Source organism: Hemitrygon akajei, chromosome 21, assembly GCF_048418815.1.
Source record: "Hemitrygon akajei chromosome 21, sHemAka1.3, whole genome shotgun sequence".
NCBI classification, from domain to species: Eukaryota; Metazoa; Chordata; class Chondrichthyes; order Myliobatiformes; family Dasyatidae; genus Hemitrygon; species Hemitrygon akajei.
The window spans coordinates 61,143,076-61,149,075 of NC_133144.1; positions in this window are offsets into that span (position 1 = coordinate 61,143,076).

Consider the following 6,000-nt stretch of genomic DNA (forward strand, 5'->3'; position numbering starts at 1 on the left):
CTCGGGGTTCCTCCTGCAGTCCAAAGGCAGGTTAGTTGGTCATTGTAAACACGGGTAGGATTAAATTGGGAGGTGGGGTGGTTGCTGGGCAGCCAGCTTAACGAGCCAGAAAGGCACAGTGAGCCTTTTTATTTGTTAAATAAGTAAATTCTCTCTGATGGTAGTCATGAGAAGAGGACAAGTCCTAGATGGTGATGGTTCTTAATGGTGCGTGCCACTTTATGATGCATCTCAGTTTGAAGATGTCCATGATGGTGAGGAGGCTGGTGCCCATGATGAACTTGGCTGAGCGTACAAGCCTCTGCAGTGTTTTCCGATCCTGTGCAGTGGTGCCTCCTTGTCAGACAGTGAAGCCTTCAGCAGTCACACAGCCTGCTAGTGATTCTCCTGCCTACAGGGGAATAAAGGCCTGGAAAGGTGAGACTTCAATGAACTATACAACAACAGGAGACAGACCCGAACTGTGGGACCGACACAGTAGCGTACTGGTTCGCACAACACTTTACCGTACGGGTGACTTGGGTTCAATTCCTGCCTCTGCCTGTGAGGAGTTTGTACATTCCCTCGTGTCCGTATGGGTTTCCTCCAGGAGTTCTGGTTTCCTTCCACAGTCCAAAGATGGACCAGTTGATAGGTTAATTGGTCATTGTAAAATTTGTCCTGTGATTAGGTTAGGATTAAATCAGGGAATGCTGGGCAGTACAGTTCAAAGGGTTGTGTATTTCAATAAAATAAAAAAATAAATTTAAAAGCTTCATTTTAGAAGATACGACAAACATTTGATGATGTCAAGGGGCTGTACGAGATGGAATTCACCACTATCAAAATTAATGATAGAAAGATTTTAAAAGCGGTGGGACTTTCAGCACACAAAGGGCATGTTTAGGCAGGTGGTGTCACTATCTGCGTTATCAGGACAGAGAGAGCACGGGATACCTTTCAGCGAGTCAGGAGAGGTAATCCAATCTGTGTGTGCACACATGACATTATAAATCACAGTTACTGCGCATCACTCGACTCCAAAAGGGCCAGCTGTGGCTGTAAAGTCATTCCCGGCTTCCTGGTGTCCTTTTACCAGCTGCAATGAAGCATCTGGATTTTCAGAGCTCAGAATGCCATTAATGGACTGAAGTCAGGGATGCTCAAGCGTTGTGTCTTTCTTGATCTCATGGCTGCACTATCTGGAGCCTGAGGACACATGCAAAGTATTAAATCCAAGTTGCCATTAATCCCCCTCCATCTCAAATTACCGAAGCTATCAGGTGCGTGGCTCAGCTGCGTTGGCCCCATATCCTCCCTCATCCCACTGGTCTGGTACCCACTGGAGTATCCAAGAGGTTGCCTGCTGGTGGGTCCTCAAGTGGCTGTAGAAGCCAATCCAGGATCCACATATTCTGGTGCAACGCGGACAAGTCGAAGTCGTGGCTGGGTTATTGTTGTTCCGTCTCTCCTTTCCCAGCTACCGCTTGTCCTCTGTGGCGCAGAGAAGGTCGTTCTCATGTAACGCAGCTCCCTCTTGAACAGGTTTCCTCCAGGTGCTTCGACTGAGCGCAATCCCTTCCCAGTGTTTAGATGCAATGTTGGATTTCTTCTGGCTGATTTTGATGTTATCTGCGAAGCATTTCCTTTCCCCACCAGAGGCTCACTGACCTTCCTTCAAATGGGAGTAAAGGACCTGTTCGGGGAGATGGGAGTTAGGCATCCGGATGATATGACCTATCCATCGGAGTTGGTGTTGCTTTATCATACATTGTTTGATGACCCCTTTCCTTCACGGCGTATTATACAGCCATATGCCAGGGACACCGGCCCCTCAGCCCGATAATTCCGATGATCAAATGTCCAATTTACACTTATTCTACTCTACTCTATTGTCAAAACATCCTCAGCAACTCAAACCATGCCCCCCCCAACCAACAGAAACTCTATCCACTTGGTCAGTAGTTCAAACTACAGGCTCCACCTGCTGTTACTGACTGAGGGTGGAGACAGTTTTCCAGTAAAGGTCCATTCATCTGGCATGCTCAGGACTTTCATGCCTGACTTACAGATTTTATGGATTGTTGGATGTTAAACACACTTTCCATTTACTTCTTTGGTGCTTCGTGATGTTACGAATTTTCTGGTGAACCAGGCATTGAAAGGGAGCAGGGGGGTCAGGGTCCCAGCAAGCGGAAGGGGTTGGTGGGTTCAAAGGGAGCGCACACTGAAAACATACAGTGAGCTGGATCGGGATTCAGAATTACCGGGTAGCAGATTATTGGAGTTTCACCTCTACTCGGAGGAACAAGAGGCTGAAAGTTGCAGTGGAGCACATTCTATAGGGTCACAGTGGACAATTAACCTGCAGTGCCACAGAAAATAGCATGCAAGCTCCACACAGACAGCACCTGGCCAGGACTGAACCCACTTCACCGGAGCAGTGAGATACCAGCTCGAATCCAGCTCTGCCACCGTGTTGCCCTCACTTGTGCTTTGGACTCTTTTCCACATTAAATTTGTTCTCGATTTTATTTTCCTCCAAAGCCCTCCCCACCGCTGAGCACATTTACAAGGAAGTAAGGAAGTAGAATCCATCATCAAGGACCCCCACCATCCAGGTATGCCCCCTTCTCGCCCCTATTACCTAGCAGGAGGTGCAGAACCCTTGGCTCTCACAGGACCAGGGTCAGGAATAGTTACTGCACTACAGCCACCAGGCTCCTGCACGGGGGCAGATGATTTCACTCACCACAACTCCGAACTGATTCTATGGCCTAAGGACTCAGTTTCAAGGACTCTTTACGTCACATGCTCTCAGTATAATTTTCATTTGCATAGCTTGTCTTCTTTCGCACATTACTTGTTCGTCAATCTCTGCTTATGTATAGCTTTTTGTAAAATTATATTGCATCTCTCTTTTCTCTATTAGAGCCCGCAGCAAAATAAATCTCAGGTTAGTATATTGTGATACACACACGCTTCGATTTTAAATTTAGTTTGAACTTTGAACCTCTCTAGGGTAATTTGCTCTCTTATTAGGCATCCACATCACTAAATGGCAAACTGTGTGTTAAGTTAGTGAGCACTGAGTTTTTTTTCCCCTCCTTGCATCACTTCTGTCCAATTTGACAGTCTGGAGCTGAGGTAAAATGTTCCACCTGCTTCTCGCCATCCACAGTCACAGCCTGGATTACTTAGTGAAAGTCCTAGCAGCTGTGGGTGGACCCATCTGGGTGGAGACATTCAATTTAAAGATTAATGGCCGGAAAACAATTTCCCATCATTATTGGTTTAGTAATTTTGTACGCTAGGCATACCTTGCATTCCTCCCGATGCTGTTAAAGCGATGGAAAATAAAAGCAAAGAAAGACTAGTATTGATAAAGCATCTTTCCACTTCAGACATTCCAAAGTGCGATGAGGTATGTTTGAAGTGGAGTCAACTGTTGTAATGGGAGTAGGAGCCTGGCAGACATGTTGTGGCCCCGGGAGAAAGCTTCTCCCAGACATTATCACTGATAAACATGTGTGCCATTTCTCTGTTTGATGGTTCAGTGCTTGCATTAAAGGGGAAAGTATTTTCAAGTTTTTTTTCAAAACATGCCGAAGTCTGTGTTACATCTATTGGGGTAATCCCATTTGTAATGTAGGAAACTGAAGGTATGGTGGTTAATTTACTTGCTGCCCATTACACCACGGGCGTTTAGGACAGCAGTGAAGGTCCTCCATCTCTGGCGGTGTTCGGGGCTTCCTTCATCATGTCAGTAGATTCCTCTCGGTTTTCACTACTGTCAGTCATGCAAGTCCTGACTGGAAATACAGACACCTTCAGGTGTTGAAGGATTATTCACTGGCGTTTCCGTAACAATTTCATTTTACCAGTTAGGGCTGTTAGCCCTGAGGTGAACGCCAAACCTGGAGGTCCAGCCTCTACCCTTTGATCTGTTTGGCATGCGTGATCCTACCAAGAACGAAAGCGTAACGTCCTAACTCCAGGCAACGTAGCTCTCTAGGTCACTGAGGCACACAAGCCTTCAAATCCAATGGCAAGATTGTGGTTACCCTGGAGAACTGTGGTTAAGATACCAGATTAATAACCCCGGGGAAGAAGCAATCTGTAGTGTAACAGTTATGACAGTGTCAGTGTTCAGAGTTCGATTCCGCTGTCTGTAAGGAGTTTGTACGCTCTCCCAGTGACCTCATAGGTTTCGCAGGGTGCTCCAGTCTCCTCACCACATTCTAGAGCCATACGGGTTAGTAAGGCAATTGACTTAGTGGGCAGAATGGCCAATTACCCTGCTGTATCTTTAATTATTTGAATCTGCTGGAGGAAAGGAATTTTTGACATTGTGTTGAAACCAAGCATCAGGTCTGAGAGGAGAGAGGGGAGGTAGTCAGTATATAAAGAGAAGAGGGGGAGCAGAGGCGACTGGTGGACCAAGGGGATTGAGGGACGATGGGCAGATCAAGTCAAGTAGGGGTGGTGAGGACTGGCATTGGGAGAGAGCGAGCTGGGGACAGACACTGGAAGGTGCAGACAGAGAAATGGACTAACAATGCCCAGGACAAATTATAGATCTCATCTTTGGAGCTGTGGAACTCCAGCTCTGTTAATCATCTGCTCAGATTGTACAGCGGCCAAACCGCTGATTCACCGTTCCAGTGACTGGGCACGATCCTGACCTCGGGCACTTTCTGCACGGAGTTTGTCCATCCGCCCTGTGACCTCGCGGGTTTCCACCTGGTGCTCCAGTTTCCTCCCAGAACCCAAGGGAAAGTAGACAACAAGTTAATGACCACTGCAAGTTGCCCCAACAGAGTTGGGATGGAAATGTGGGGTGGGGGGTGGTGGGGAAGAAATTATAGGGGGAATGGCATTGTTCTGTGAGCTGGCATGGACTCAATGGGCCAAATGGAAACAATGTGGAATTACGGAAGTTCAAGAGCCAATGTGCACAGTTCAAGCTCCATAGAAACAACAAACTGAGAACTGTTTAAGTGATTATGAGTAAGGAATTGGAATATTATTGTCATGTGGATCAAGATGAAGCAAAAAGCTTTTGTTAGCATGCCAATCAGACAAATCATTGCATATTTAATTATATCACAGTAGTATAAAGAAAAACAGAATGCAGGATATAGTGTTACAGTTACAGAAAGAGTGCAATGCAGGTAGAGAAATAATTTACAAGGGCCACATTGAGATAGAATGCAAGAGCAAGATTTCATATTTTAGCACTATCAGAGGTTTGTCTGAAGTGCTCAACAGCGGGATTGAAGCTATCCTTGACGCTGATGGTGCACGGAAAGATACGAACAAAACAGGAACGTTCATAGCTGTAAGGAGCCAGGTTCAATCCCGACCTCTGCCGCTGGCTGCTTATAATTTGCAAAATCTCTACACGGGTTTCCCCCAGATGCTCTGGTTTCCTCCAACAACCCAAAGACATACTGATGGGACTAATTAACCGATGAAGATTATTCCTTGGATAAGTGACAAGAGAAAATCAGAAGGGGAAGTTATGAGACATAATACGTTGTGGGGCCAGAGGGGAATAAGTTAAAGGGTAGATTGACTGGGTTGCACTGCTGGGAACTGTCTGAGGTGAATGGCTTACTGTGCTGTAATAGTGCAGTCATTTATATCGAGTATGATCTTCTCCTGAGGGGTTTCCAGGATGTTAGTGTGGATTCCCTTAATGGAAAACGCCTGGACATGATTTTGTTTAATGTGGGAAGGCTGATGCACAGGCAGCCAACACACAGTCCTAGACAGATGGGGTCAGATTTCAGTGGCATGGAACACAGGATGACTGCTGCAGCCCTCCTCCACCTTCACTGCCTTTGCCGGGTGTCATCATCTTCCAACAGTCCGCCGTTGGGGTCTTGGTTGGATCACTCTTTTACTGAACCCTCCCTTTGACTTTACCAGGAGCTGAGCTCCAGAGGGCATTGCTCTCAGGATCTCAGGAACTCACAGGCTTCACCAGGGCAAGGTGACGGTGCTCACGCTGTCGCG